The 16867-nt window shown below is 40.1% G+C and overlaps 1 pseudogene; it reads right to left on the bottom strand.

Moving 5' to 3' along the window:
* Positions 1-10001, bottom strand: part of LOC145651909 (NACHT, LRR and PYD domains-containing protein 3-like) — a 58339-nt pseudogene extending 48338 nt beyond the window's left edge.
* Positions 10002-16867: the final 6866 nt, after the last annotated feature.

Below are 16867 nucleotides of genomic sequence, written 5' to 3'. Positions count from 1 at the left end.
GAGCACCAACCATCACTGGACATACATACACACACAGAGCACCACCCATCACTGGACATACACACACACAGAGCACCACCCATCACTGGACATACACACACACAGAGCACCAACCATCACTGAACACACACACACACACACACACACACACACACACACACACACACACACACACACACACACAGAGCACCAACCATCCCTGGACACACACACACACACACACACACACACACACACGCACACACACACACACACACACACAGAGCACCAACCATCCCTGGACACACACACACACACACACACACACACATAATGTATATATATTCTCTGTCTCTGTTAAAAAAAATACAGAGCTCCTTGCTGAACACTCCTGTGTCTTGACTCAGTGTGGCTTTCTGAGTGTTTGCCAGCAAGACCAGTGTGACATTTCAATTACAGAATGACAGTCATGTGTTGCATTCCAACTGGTAAGAAGACATTGCAGTAATTCTGGAATGCACTGGTCTGCTCTTAAGATAAAGGCTTATCTGTTCTTTAATGTTGTTGCTGTCAGAAAAGCCATTCCCCAAAGTTTACCATTCAAAATATACTTACAGTACAACCTTTTACCACTGGAAATGAAAACTATTGTTCAGTTTGTTCTGACTGAGAAATACATTCACATAATTTGATTAGTTACAGAAGGAGCTTCAGTAATAAAAACCTTTAAAAATTAAAATGATTAATCCAAAAGATACTTACAGAGCTCGCCTGGTGTTTTTCAACACTGGAAATAATTCCCTCAGTCCTTTATCTGATGGCCTTAATTTCTTCAGCTCAAATTTCTCTTGAATCTCCTCTGACATCAGCAGCACAAACACCAGAGCTGAACACTGTACAGATGAGAGTGTCTGTGTTGAGAGGTCCCCTGAGTTCAGGGAGGTCTGTATTTCACTTATCAGAGAGTTGTCTTTCATTTCACTCAAGCAGTGGAATAGATTGATAGTCTCTTCAAAGGATTTTGTTCTCTTGATGGTTTTCTTGATGTATTTCACAGTCTCCTCTAAACTTTCTTCTTTGATGTCCAGTTCTGGATGTAGACTCTTCAGGATCCTCTGATTGGACTGCAGTGAGAGGCCGAAGAGGAAACGGAGGAAAAGGTCCAGGTGTCCATTTTCACTCCTCATGGCTTTATCTACTGCTGTCTTGAGCAGATCACACAGTCTGTGTTTTAACTTCCATTTCATTTTCTCCAGTGGGGTTTTAAGGAGTGGGTTGCCTTCATCCCTGAATGTTAGGAACACAAATACAGCAGCAAGAAACTCCTGGAAGCTTAAATGCACAAAGCTGAAGATCTTCCCCTCCTGTTTAAAAATTTGTGTACAAATTCCAGAGTACACTAAAGCCTCTTGGAAATCAATGCCACATTTTTTCAGATCTTTCTCATAGAACAGCAGCCGTCCTTTTTGGAGCTGAAGAAAAGCTAACTTGCCAAGCTTCATGATACCCAGCACCTCTGCTCTTTTTGTCTCGGATGGAACTGTATTGTCAGTGCTTTGCTTTGTGCTGTATTTCTCAGTCATTTGCTCTGTGAGAAACATCAGGAAACGTAGATACACTTCTGTCAGAGTTTTGGGAGCATTTTTCATGTCTTTACCATCCTTCAGCATTTTCTGAAGCACGGTGGCTGCGATCCTGCAGAAGACGGGTATGTGACACAAGATATGAAGGCTTCTTGCAGTCTTAATGTGTGAGAGAATTGTGGTGGCTTGATCTTCATCTCTGATTCTCTTCCTGAAGTACTCCTCCTTCTGTGGGTCATTGAATCCACGGATTTCTGTAACAGGGTTAAAGTATTGGTAATTTATCTTACTGACTGCTGCAGGTCGTGAAGTGATCCAGAGGAGAGCAGAAGGAAGCAGTTCTCCATTTATGAGGTTTGTTATTAGTTTATCAAGAGTAGTCTTTTCATTCACATTAGATACCTTCTTCTGATGAAGATCTAGAGGAATTCTACTTTCATCCAGTCCATCCAGTATGAAAAGCAGCCGAAGTTTTTCATTTAATATCTCCTTTTCATCTCCAGAATGGAGTTCTTGATGGAAGTAAAGAAGTAGTTTTGAGAGGCTGTACTTTTCATCCTTGACCAAGTTCAGCTCTCGAAATGGGAGGTACATGATGAAATCTATGTCCTGGTTGCACTTCTCTTCAGCCCAGTCAAGAATGAACTTGTGCACAGAGACTGTTTTTCCCACTCCAGCTATTCCCAATGTCAGGACTTTAGTACCATGCTTGTTTTCAGTAGACTGCACTTTGAAGAGGTCACTGAGTGTGATTGGTGTTTCTTCTGTTTTGGGGTAAAAGTCCTCCACCTGTCTCACTTCATGCTTTGTATTCACTCCTCCTGTGCATCCTTTGATCATGTAAACTTCAGTGTAAGTGTCTTTTATAGGCACACGATCACATTCTATTGTAGCCTCCTCATACAACTTCTCAAATTTTTCCTTATATTTTATTTTCATTCTCCTACTACTGAGATCATGTTTTCCTCCACCTGTTAAAAAGTGGGAAGAAAAAGTTGTGATTCATATAACCTGTGAATAAGGAAAGTGCCTGTTTAGTTTAGCTTCAAAATGTTAACTTTATATCATGTTCTCTCTGAAGTTTGTTTACCACTGTAGAGTAGAATAACTATCAGTAGTACTACCAAATAAGGAGACATCAAAAAGACTCCAAATGAGAGTCAAAGTTTTGATTATTGTTATGAGACGGAACAGTCTGTAATGGCTCAATGAGTCTTTAACTGAACCAAGCTGGATCTTAGTTCTTACTTTCTGCAGCTTTGCTTTGCCTTCTCTTTTTGGTCAGTGCTACCTCCATTAGTTCATAATCACAGAGTGTGTGCAAGGCTTTACATATGCACTAACTGTCTTATGTATGCTGAGCTGTAACAGGTTATATATGTCTACCAGTGTTCAGTGTGTTAATGAAGAGGTACTGAAACACTAAGGGAGAGGTGACGTGTCTACCAGTGCTCAGTGTGTTAATGAAGAGGTGCTGAAACACTCAGGGAGAGGTGATGTGTTTACCAGTGCTCAGTGTGTTAATGAAGAGGTACTGAAACACTCAGGGAGAGGTGATGTGTCTACCAGTGCTCAGTGTGTTAATGAAGAGGTACTGAAACACTCAGGGAGAGGTCATGTGTCTACCAGAGCTCAGTGTGTTAATGAAGAGGTACTGAAACACTCAGGGAGAGGTGTTGTGTCTACCAGTGCTCAGTGTGTTAATGAAGAGGTGCTGAAACACTCAGGGAGAGGTAATGTGTCTACCAGTGCTCAGTGTGTTAATGAAGAGGTGCTAAAACACTCAGGGAGAGGTGACGTGTCTAGTAGTGTTTAGTGTGTTAATGAAGCGGTACTGAAACACTCAGGGAGAGGTGACGTGTCTAGCAGTGTTTAGTGTGTTAATGAAGAGGTAATGAAACACTAAGGGAGAGGTAATGTGTCTACCAGTGCTCAGTGTGTTAATGAAGAGGTGCTGAAACACTCAGGGAGAGGTGTTGGGTCTACCAGTGCTCAGTGTGTTAATGAAGAGGTGCCAAAACACTCACGGAGAGGTGATGTGTTTACCAGTCCTCAGTGTGTTAATGAAGCGGTACTGAAACACTCAGGGAGAGGTGATGTGTCTAGCAGTGTTTAGTGTGTTAATGAAGAGGTAATGAAACACTAAGGGAGAGGTAATGTGTCTACCAGTGCTCAGTGTGTTAATGAAGAGGTACTGAAACACTAAAGGAGAGGTGATGTGTCTACCAGTGCTCAGTGTGTTAATGAAGAGGTACTGAAACACTAAGGGAGAGGTGATGTGTCTACCAGTGCTCAGTGTGTTAATGAAGAGGTACTGAAACACTAAGGGAGAGGTAATGTGTCTACCAGTGCTCAGTGTGTTAATGAAGAGGTGCTAAAACACTCAGGGAGAGGTGACGTGTCTAGCAGTGTTTAGTGTGTTAATGAAGCGGTACTGAAACACTCAGGGAGAGGTGACGTGTCTAGCAGTGTTTAGTGTGTTAATGAAGAGGTAATGAAACACTAAGGGAGAGGTAATGTGTCTACCAGTGCTCAGTGTGTTAATGAAGAGGTGCTGAAACACTCAGGGAGAGGTGGCGTGTCTACCAGTGCTCAGTGTGTTAATGAAGAGGTGCTGAAACACTAAGGGAGAGGTGATGTGTTTACCAGTGCTCAGTGTGTTAATGAAGAGGTACTGAAACACTCAGGGAGAGGTGATGTGTCTACCAGTGCTCAGTGTGTTAATGAAGAGGTACTGAAACACTCAGGGAGAGGTCATGTGTCCACCAGTGCTCAGTGTGTTAATGAAGAGGTACTGAAACACTCAGGGAGAGGTGATGTGTCTACCAGTGCTCAGTGTGTTAATGAAGAGGTACTGAAACACTAAGGGAGAGGTGATGTGTCTACCAGTGCTCAGTGTGTTAATGAAGAGGTACTGAAACACTAAGGGAGAGGTAATGTGTCTACCAGTGCTCAGTGTGTTAATGAAGAGGTGCTAAAACACTCAGGGAGAGGTGACGTGTCTAGCAGTGTTTAGTGTGTTAATGAAGCGGTACTGAAACACTAAGGGAGAGGTGACGTGTCTAGCAGTGTTTAGTGTGTTAATGAAGAGGTAATGAAACACTAAAGGAGAGGTAATGTGTCTACCAGTGCTCAGTGTGTTAATGAAGAGGTGCTGAAACACTCAGGGAGAGGTGATGTGTTTAACAGTGCTCAGTGTGTTAATGAAGAGGTACTGAAACACTAAGGGAGAGGTAATGTGTCTACCAGTGCTCAGTGTGTTAATGAAGAGGTGCTGAAACACTAAGGGAGAGGTAATGTGTCTACCAGTGCTCAGTGTGTTAATGAAGAGGTGCTGAAACACTCAGGGAGAGGTGTTGGGTCTACCAGTGCTCAGTGTGTTAATGAAGAGGTGCCAAAACACTCACGGAGAGGTGATGTGTCTACCAGTGCTCAGTGTGTTAATGAAGAGGTGCTGAAACACTCAGGGAGAGGTGATGTGTCTACCAGTGCTCAGTGTGTTAATGAAGAGGTGCTGAAACACTCAGGGAGAGGTGGCGTGTCTACCAGTGCTCAGTGTGTTAATGAAGAGGTGCTGAAACACTCAGGGAGAGGTGATGTGTTTACCAGTGCTCAGTGTGTTAATGAAGAGGTGCTGAAACACTCAGGGAGAGGTCATGTGTCTACCAGTGCTCAGTGTGTTAATGAAGAGGTACTGAAACACTAAGGTAGAGGTGACGTGTCTACCAGTGCTCAGTGTGTTAATGAAGAGGTGCTGAAACACTCAGGGAGAGGTCATGTGTCTACCAGTGCTCAGTGTGTTAATGAAGAGGTATTTTGTTCTTTATTGTTTGTATTGTTTCTGCTGTGCTGGATGTCAACTAGAGAAGGACTCCCCCCATTATTTGGTTTGTCTCCCGTGAATGAGATTTGTTATGAAAAGAGCATAAATGAACATGATGCGTTTAGGCTGGGGAGAGATTTCTCACTACTATCGTGGTTTAACCTTCACAGTTCTGGTATGTAATAGAATTATTTAAAAAAAAATAGTTTGTGCCTTCTTCATTAAAGATTTAAGTAGCTAGATCTAGGAAACTCCAATTCTTTTAGACTATGTGATTATATTAACAGGTGTAACAACATTGAAGCTGTGCAATAATTTTGAGATTTAATTATTACCTGAACTATAATGTTGTGCAGTATCTGAGGGACTGTTTAATAACTGCAGGCTGACAGAAGTGTATGTAATGTATGTGACATGTGTATGTGAATGATGACAGTAGTGTATGTGGTGTGTGCATGTGAATGATGATAGTAGTGTATGTGATGTGAGTATGTGAATGATGACAGTAGTGTATGTGATGTGAGTATGTGAATGATGACAGTAGTGTATGTGACGTATATGAATGACGACAGTAGTGTATGTGATGTGAGTATGTGAATGATGATAGTAGTGTATGTGATGTATATGAATGATGACAGTAGTGTATGTGATGTATATGAATGACGACAGTAGTGTATGTGATGTGTGTATGTGAATGATGGCAGTAGTGTATGTGACGTATGTATGTGAATGACGACAGTAGTGTATGTGATGTGAGTATGTGAATGATGACATTAGTGTATGTGACGTATGTATGTGAATGACGACAGTAGTGTATGTGATGTGAGTATGTGAATGATGACAGTAGTGTATGTGATGTGAGTATGTGAATGATGACAGTAGTGTATGTGATGTGTGTATGTGAATGATGACAGTAGTGTATGTGATGTGTGTATGTGAATGATGACATTAGTGTATGTGACGTATGTATGTGAATGACGACAGTAGTGTATGTGATGTGAGTATGTGAATGATGGCAGTAGTGTATGTGACGTATGTATGTGAATGACGACAGTAGTGTATGTGATGTGAGTATGTGAATGATGACATTAGTGTATGTGACGTATGTATGTGAATGACGACAGTAGTGTATGTGATGTGAGTATGTGAATGATGACAGTAGTGTATGTGATGTGAGTATGTGAATGATGACAGTAGTGTATGTGATGTGTGTATGTGAATGATGACAGTAGTGTATGTGATGTATGTATGTGAATGACGACAGTAGTGTATTTGACGTATGTATGTGAATGACGACAGTAGTGTATGTGATGTGAGTATGTGAATGATGACATTAGTGTATGTGACGTATGTATGTGAATGACGACAGTAGTGTATGTGATGTGAGTATGTGAATGATGACAGTATTGTATGTGATGTATGTATGTGAATGATGACAGTAGTGTATGTGATGTGTGTATGTGAATGATGGCAGTAGTGTATGTGACGTATGTATGTGAATGACGACAGTAGTGTATGTGATGTGTGTATGTGAATGACGACAGTAGTGTATGTGATGTGAGTATGTGAATGATGGCAGTAGTGTATGTGATGTGAGTATGTGAATGACGACAGTAGTGTATGTGATGTGTGTATGTGAATGATGACAGTAGTGTATGTGATGTGTGTATGTGAATGATGACAGTAGTGTATGTGATGTGTGTATGTGAATGATGGCAGTAGTGTATGTGATGTGAGTATGTGAATGACGACAGTAGTGTATGTGATGTGTGTATGTGAATGATGACAGTAGTGTATGTGACGTATGTATGTGAATGACGACAGTAGTGTATTTGACGTATGTATGTGAATGACGACAGTAGTGTATGTGATGTGAGTATGTGAATGATGACATTAGTGTATGTGACGTATGTATGTGAATGACGACAGTAGTGTATGTGATGTGAGTATGTGAATGATGACAGTAGTGTATGTGATGTATGTATGTGAATGATGGCAGTAGTGTATGTGACGTATGTATGTGAATGACGACAGTAGTGTATGTGATGTGAGTATGTGAATGATGACATTAGTGTATGTGATGTGAGTATGTGAATGATGACATTAGTGTATGTGATGTGAGTATGTGAATGATGACAGTAGTGTATGTGATGTGAGTATGTGAATGACGACAGTAGTGTATGTGATGTGAGTATGTGAATGATGACATTAGTGTATGTGATGTGAGTATGTGAATGATGACATTAGTGTATGTGATGTGAGTATGTGAATGATGACAGTAGTGTATGTGATGTGAGTATGTGAATGACGACAGTAGTGTATGTGATGTGAGTATGTGAATGATGACAGTAGTGTATGTGATGTATGTATGTGAATGATGACAGTAGTGTATGTGACGTATGTATGTGAATGACGACAGTAGTGTATGTGATGTATGTATGTGAATGACGACAGTAGTGTATGTGATGTGTGTATGTGAATGATGGCAGTAGTGTATGTGACGTATGTATGTGAATGACGACAGTAGTGTATGTGATGTGAGTATGTGAATGACGACAGTAGTGTATGTGATGTGTGTATGTGAATGATGACAGTAGTGTATGTGATATTCATGTTGTTTAAAGTTGTAATATAATCTCATGCCTAAAGGTGTGACTGGGTTGAATTTACCTGCTGGAGTTTTAGCAGTCGACAATTCAAATTTGTCTCCACCTGTGAGAGAAGACATCAGAGTAAAGAGCAGAACATATAAAACACAAAACCTACTTTATTAACTGTGAGTCCTATGTGCATTTTTTGGTTGTGACTGCTATGTTTGAAAAGACACTGCACATTTGTTATTATGCATTTTGTAAGTTATACAGTCTGTGCCAAACACATTGTTTATCATTATTGGACTACATTTGTAATTTGCTCATGTTTAAACTGAGACTGACACTTTTCTCATTGTTGCTAATGAACATTTGTTATTCAAAACATATTGTTTGCAATGTTTGTTTTTTAATATACCAAATTATTTTGAATTTTGTCTCATTCTACTTTGTAAATTAACTAAGCATTGTTTTCCTCTTCATTCTTTATCTATTGAGTTCACTAACAAAACAAAACCAAATGCTATGAGCATATAAAATCCTGAAATAGTGAGTTTAAAAATTGAACATGATTTCACCTGCTTTATTTTCACTGTGTTTGATTCTCAGGGTCTCAGCCAGTTGGTTGTGGTTCATCTTCTTCAGGATGATCAGTGTGATCTCCACAGCTCCATTTGGGCCATATTTCTGCACCATCTTGTCCACAGTGTCAGGTCTGTTAGATTTCTCCAGCTGAGACTTTGGGATACACAGGAAACCTTCCACTCCGTTTTTCAGATGCCACTGGAATATGTTCAGGTCTTCTGTCTCCAGGTCATTTAAAGTGAAGAGAAGCTGTTCTTTGTCCATCCTGCAATGTGAAGAAGGGCAACAGTCCGGTTTACTGAAGGTTCACAAACGTTTTATATTCACAGTGCAGGGATGTAGAGAGAAGTGAATGTGAGTGTGTTGGGTGAAGAGTGCTGTGTGAGTGACAGAGAGGAGTGAATGAGAGTGTGTTGGGTGAAGTGTGCTGTGTGAGTGACAGAGAGGATTGAATGTGAGTGTGTTGGGTGAAGTGTGCTGTGTGAGTGACAGAGGAGTGAATGTGAGTGTGTTGGGTGAAGTGTGCTGTGTGTGTGATGTAGACAGGAGTGAATGAGAGTGTGTTGGGTGAAGTGTGCTGTGTGAGTGACAGAGAGGAGTGAATGTGTGTTGGGTGAAGTGTGCTGTGTGAGTGACAGAGAGGAGTGAATGTGTGTTGGGTGAAGTGTGCTGTGTGAGTGACACAGGAGTGAATGTGATTGTGTTGGGAGAAGTGTTGTGTGAGGGATGTGGAGAGGAGTGAATGAGAGCATGTTGGGTGAAGTGTGCTGTGTGAGTGACAGAGGAGTGAATGTGATTGTGTTGGGAGAAGTGTTGTGTGATTGATGGAGAGAGGAGTGAATGAGAGTGTGTTGGGTGAAGTGTGCTGTGTGAGTGATGTAGAGAGGAGTGAATGTGAGTGTGTTGGGTGAAGTGTGCTGTGTGAGGGATGTGGAGAGGAGTGAATGTGTGTTGGGTGAAGTGTGCTGTGTGAGTGACAGAGAGGAGTGAATGTGTGTTGGGTGAAGTGTGCTGTGTGAGTGACAGAGAGGAGTGAATGTGTGTTGGGTGAAGTGTGCTGTGTGAGGGATGTGGAGAGGACTGAGTAAAGTGTTGATGTGTGTTCACTGGGTTTTACCTGTTTGTCATCTCTCACTACCACTGTGTGGGTCTGTTATGAAAACACTGATAGTCTGAGGTCATACAGTCTGCTTGTTTTACTCTGAATACACATATTTAAATTCACATTTAAATTAGTGGGGCAGTTATTGATGATCTGCCCATCACTAATGTCACATAACTATAATAGATAATTTATTTTTACACAAATGGCACCATGGACATTGAAATGCCCATCAGTGACCACAAGATGGCAGTATAGAAACACATTTACAGACAGAAAAACATTGATTATGAAACAGCCTTACTGGTGGGGAAGGAGTTAATAGGCTTTCACAATTAAGAAAAAGCATTGGAATGTTACTGAATAAGATGTGAAATCCCAGGTAATACAATGAGATGATTTTCAAAGTTGTGTGATACACAAAATCAAACTTTATATTCAGTTATCAGAGAACAGGCCTGTGAGGGTGAGATGGGAGTGATCAGAGAACAGGCCTGTGAGGGTGAGATGGGAGTGATCAGAGAACAGGCCTGTGAGGGTGAGATGGGAGTGATCAGAGAACAGGCCTGTGAGGGTGAGATGGGAGTGATCAGAGAACAGATGGGAGTGATCAGAGAACAGGCCTGTGAGGGTGAGATGGGAGTGATCAGAGAACAGACCTGTGAGGGTGAGATGGGAGTGATCAGAGAACAGACCTGTGAGGGTGAGATGGGAATGATCAGAGAACAGACCTGTGAGGTTGAGATGGGAGTGATCAGAGAACAGACCTGTGAGGTTGAGATGGGAGTGATCAGAGAACAGACCTGTGAGGGTGAGATGGGAATGATCAGAGAACAGACCTGTGAGGTTGAGATGGGAGTGATCAGAGAACAGACCTGTGAGGGTGAGATGGGAATGATCAGAGAACAGACCTGTGAGGTTGAGATGGGAGTGATCAGAGAACAGACCTGTGAGGGTGAGATGGGAATGATCAGAGAACAGACCTGTGAGGGTGAGATGGGAGGCGACCCACAGACTGCTGCTGGAAGGAGAACCAACCAACATGGAGGACCAGATGTGACAGGGATACAGACACCGTCCACCCCTATACCCAATCAACATGGAGGACCAGATGTGACAGGGATACAGACACCGTCCACCCCTATACCCAATCAACATGGAGGACCAGATGTGACAGGGATACAGACACTACACTGCCATACGCCCAATCAACATGGAGGACCAGACTGTATGTGTATGTGTATGTGTAATCAGACTGTATGTGTAGTACTGTAGACTGAGGTATGACCTGCACAATACTAATGGATGAGCGTTACAGTGCATTTGCACTGTTCTGGTGCAGACACACAGCACACAGCCCACCCAATACACAACACATAGCCCATGGGCCAGATTCACAATACACAACACAACGAACAGCCTGTGGGTCTGACAGCCCAATGACACTCAAACTGACTCAACAAAATAATATATAAAAATTATGTATTCTTACTCAAATTCACCACAAATTCAATGAGACAGTTTAATGAAAATGTGAAACAGTGCCCCCCTATTACTTTCAAACATTGGAATTGTTCCCCTGACTGGTGTTTTCTCTTGGTTGTCCATGACCAATCTTAAGCAACATTCAACTGAAACACAGCAGCAATAAACAGGTTCATCCACATTATTTCAGAGGTTGCATGTGTTTATCAAAAAGAAGTAGTAGTTACAAGTAAAAAATGTTGATCTTGAACACAGGAAATTTAACCCAGAAACAAATATGTGAGGAAGTATGTAAACATGTAATGAAAATGTTTGTGGCTCTGTTATAGGTGTCTGTGTGAAATCGACCCTTGGTACAATAGTTATGAAAATCTGACAATTGTGATGGAGTTACCCAGTAAGAAAACTGATTTATCGAGGATTTAATAAGGATTCATTTGTTCACACACATTTACAGACACTCTTCTCCAGAGTGGCTTACATGTGTATCAGTGTGACAGTACGTGTGCACCCTGTGAATCAAATGCAAGATGTAAGTGTTACTAGCACCCTAATTTCTTTACTTAAGGTCAGAGCCTTACCTGAGTTACAGGAGACCACACAACCAGCAGAGTCTTGGTAAATGTCTTAGTTTATCTGTTATGGTGCATCTTTGCAGACCTGTAGAAAACAGCAGAGAAAATCTGTATGAAGATTTCAGAAAGTGTTAGTGTCTTGAGGGGGATCAAAAGACTGTATGTTATATCCAGTATATACACACACATACAGACAGTAAAGACAGCTATATCTCATATACAGTATATACACACATACAGACAGTAAAGACAGCTATATATCATATACAGTATATACACACATACAGACAGTAAAGACAGCTATATATCATATACAGTATATACACACATACAGACAGTAAAGACAGCTATATATCATATACAGTATATACACACATACAGACAATAAAGACAGCTGTACATCAAATACAAGTATATACATACAGACAGTAAAGACAGCGGAATATAATGCAGTATGTACATACAGACAGTAAAGACAGCTGTATGTCAGATACACATATAAACACACAGACAATAAAGACAGGTGTATGTCATATATAGTATAAACATACATAAAGACTATAATGACAGCTGTATGTCACATACAGTACATACATACAGACAGTAGACAGCTGTACTGTCATTATAGTTTTTATGTATGTTTATACTGTATATGACATACAGCTGTCTTTACTGTCTGTATGTATGATGTATATTCTGTATATGACATACAGCTATGTCATGTTTGTATATTTATACTGTATATGACATAGCTGTATTTACTGTCTGTATGTATACACTGTAAATGACATACAGCTGTATTTACTGTCTGTGTGTATATACTGTATAAGACATACAGCTGTCTACTGTCTGTATGTATGTACTGTATTTGACATACAGCTGTCATTATAGTCTTTATGTATGTTTATACTGTATACTGTATACTGTTGGTTTGTACTCTGTGTTTCTTAGCCATGAGTTTTCCCTAGCCTTAGTTATAGCCTGCTTCCCAGTTTGCCTTCGTGTGTTTATTTTGTCTACTTATATATCCCCGTGCTCTCCGTGTTGGCTCTTTGAGCCTGGACTACGATAACAACTCTGATTTTGGATTTGCGCATAATAAATCTCGCTCCTCTCCGCGCATGTGTCCGCCTCCTTATCGCTCAACATTACATATAAATATACATACAGACTATAAAGACAGCGGTATATCATATACAGTATATACATCACACATCCAGACAATAAAGACATACTGTATATAAACATATACAGACAATAGAAGACAGCTGTATGTCATATACATTATATACATGCAGACAGTAAAGACAGCGATATATCATATACAGAATATACATCACACATCCAGACAATAAAGACATACTGTATATAAACATATACAGACAATAGAAGACAGCTGTATGTCATATACAGTATAAACATACATACAGACAATAAACAGCTGTAGGCCATACATTATACATACGGACAATAAAGACAGCTGAGTGTCATATACAGTATAAACATACATACAAGACTATAATGACAGCTGTATGTCACATACAGTACATACATACAGACAGTAAAGACAGCTATGTCATATACAGTATAAATATACAAACAGACAATAGACAGCTGTATGTCATATACAGAATATACATCATACATACAGACAGTAAAGACAGCTGTATGTCATATACAGTATAAACATACATAAAAACTATAATGACAGCTGTATGTCACATACAGTACATACATACAGACAGAAATACTTATACAGTATATACACACAAACAGACAATAAAGACAGCTCTATGTCATAATGTATACACACACAAACCGACAGTAATGGTACCTGTAGGCCATACATTATACATACGGACAATAAAGACAGCTGAGTGTCATATACAACATATACACACAGACAATAAACACAGCTGTTTGTCATATACAGTATATACATACAGACTGTAAAGACAGCTATGCAATAAACATAAATACAGACAGTAATGGTAGCTCTATGTCATATACAGTATATACATCACACATCCTGACAATAAAGACAGTTGTATGTCATATACTGTATATAAACATATAAAGACAATAGAAGACAGCTGTATGTCATATACAGTATATACATACATACAGACAATAAAGACAGCTGTATGTCATATACAGAATATACATCATACATATAGACAGTAAATACAGCTGTGTCACAGTATATCCACACATACAGACACTAAAGACAGCTGTATGTCATATGCATTATATACACAGACAGTAAATACAGCTGTATGTCAAATACAGTATATATGTACAGACAGACAATAAAGACAGGTGTATATCATATACAGTATATACATGCATACAGACAATAAAGACAGCTGTATGTCATATACAGAATATATTTACAGACAGTAAAGACAGCTGTATGTCATATTGTATAAACATACATGATTTTCTGGATATACGGCTTGTACTTTGAATTACATCTATGGACTATGTGTGTTCTCTAATAAACTGCATTCCCCATACTGTCTCCGCTTGCGCTTAGAACATTTCAAAGACATATGGAAAGTTCACATGAATTTCTAAAGACAGCTGTCTCAGAACTGTTCAGGTTGGGGAACCTGTTACATTCACTGAGGGAAACTGGATTCATAGTCCACACAATCAAATATCTTGTAGGATACATTAGAATTAATAAAGAATATTTTCCTTATTTGAGTTTGGTCTTGTTGCAACACTTTGTATAGGAAAGGTTCAAATCCAGTAGTCCAGGTATGTGGACTTTCCTGCAGATCTAGGTATTCTTGGATGTGAATTTGTCCTTAAGTTCATTCTGAACTTGTCCAGAATGCAGCAGCATGACTGGTCTTCAATTTTCTGAAGTTCACATTACTCCACTGCTGTGCTCCTTTCATTGACTTCCAGTAGCTGCACGCATCAGATTTAAAGCCTTGATGCTTGCCTACAAAGTCAAAAATGGACCAGCCCCTTCATACATGAGGTCAATGGTCCTCAATTCGTACCTTGAGTACTTCGAACCTCAAGTAAGGTTTGGCTTGAAATACTGTGCTTCAGGTCTCATGGAAGACAAGCAACTAGACAATTTTCTGTCCTAGCTCCAAGATGGTGGAATAAACTCCCACTTGCTGTCCGGACAGCAGAGTCCCTTGCAGTCTTCAACCGCAGACTGAAGACCCATCTATTTGTGGAATATTTAAATGACAACTGACCCTGCTCCTATATTGACTGAGTAAATTAGTACTTATTGTAGGGTATTGTTTATTACACTGATGTTGTTTAACAAACCCTAGCACTTATTGTGTATTACACTTATCATTGTTTAAGATAGACCTTATGTATTTTGTACTTGTAGGCATCAGCAGTGATTCCTGTATTCTAGATCATTGGTATATTGGACTCTAACCTACTGTACGGGCTAGGATGTTTTCTATGAGTAAATGACAAAGCAATTTTGCAAGTCATTCTGGATAAGAGCATCTGCTAAATACTATAATTACTGTAAATGTAAATATGATAGGCTTTCTGAATCTGGCCACATGGTTGGTTTTAGGAATCTGGCCGTATTATTGGTATTAGGAATCTGGCCGTATGACTGGTTTTAGGAATGTGGCTAATGATTGGTATTAGGAATCTTACTGAAAGCCATAATTAATTACAGAGAGAAATACACAAGATTACAGCAATATCTATGAAGCATGGGAGCAGTGTTACCTTTACTGTTCAGTCTATAAGTCTTCAGGAAGAATGTCTGGATCTGTCTTCATCAGGATGTCCAGATTAATTAATTGTCAACACACTCACTTTAGCTACTGTTTCACTACTGAGTTTTCACTACTGTAGCAACATAACTGACCAATTGTTGATCATAACTGTTTATTACTACTATAAACACACCTGTACACACACTGTCTATTTCTTCACTGGAGTCCACCTGTAAACATGTTCTGTTTCTTCACTGCAGTCCATCTGTACACACACTCTCTGTTTCTTTCCTGTTATGATCTGAACGATAATCTAGTTGCACCTTTTTTTTCTTTTTAGAAGGAGCCAAACCAGTATGAGCACATTTCAGTCCCATAACATCCCAAGAGTGGAAGAACAAGTCTTGTTGTGAATATCATATCTCCCTCCATGTGTGTGTTTATACCATATGTCCATCTGTGTGTGCGTGTTGGGAAAAGAAGGAAGACACTAGAGCAGACATGGTGAGAACAGAAGACACAGGAAGACATGGAAGCAGATGCAGAAAACAAGAGAGAAACAACCATGATCACAGAGACAGACACAAATACAAATATGTAAACACCATGAATACTGTAAGAGGTGTATCAACACCGCGGGTGTTAACATCACTGTACAAGTGTTTAGATAACATTGGATGGGTAAAGTTAGCACTTCAGGTCACTACACTAACAGTGTAGGTTTTAATTCATACTGGGGATTTTTCTGTTTAAGTTCTGTTTGGAACTGAGACACAACCACTTGTCATCACCAGAAACCAGTTTAGCTGCTTGAAAAGAATGAAACACTTTCTATCAACATGTGTTGTGTGAGACAGAGAGAGATCCATCATGGTGTAGTGCTGCTGTCACATGTCTGTGTGAGAGTGAGAGATGGTGAGAGAGAGACATAGGAGGAGTACAGAGAGAGAGAGAGAGAGCGAGAGAGAGAGAGAGAGAGAGAGAGAGAGAGAGAGAGAGAGAGAGAGAATATGAGCACTCAGATGATTTGGCTTCAGTTTTGTACAGTTTGGAATTTGTACACGGCAGTTTTCATTACCAGAAACCAGTTCAGCTGGTCTGTTTTTATCTTTTGTCTCTGAACCATGGTCTGAACACCTCAGGGGAGCTGTTAGCATTTTAGCTCCAGTGCCAGAGTGAAGTGAAACTTTTCACCCTGTGATGGAGCTACCCTCCACCAGAGTGTGTTTATATGGACTGTATGCATTTCTTTAGTTGTACAAGGTCTGCTGCAAAACCTGTGAGCTCCACCAGAGGACTCGAATAGTTGACGATGGTTGAGAGGTATATCGGATTCACCCCTTCTGCCTCTGTGTGACAAATTAACACACTGCATAAACTTTTAGAAATAAAGCAGCTCTTTTAACATATGGTAGACACACTCTAGAAAAG

Source organism: Electrophorus electricus, chromosome 1 (genome assembly GCF_041902795.1).
Source record: "Electrophorus electricus isolate QZ-2024a chromosome 1, ASM4190279v1, whole genome shotgun sequence".
Lineage (NCBI taxonomy): Eukaryota > Metazoa > Chordata > Actinopteri > Gymnotiformes > Gymnotidae > Electrophorus > Electrophorus electricus.
The sequence above is the reverse complement of the archived record's forward strand: the minus strand, read 5'-3'. Positions and strand labels throughout refer to the sequence as shown.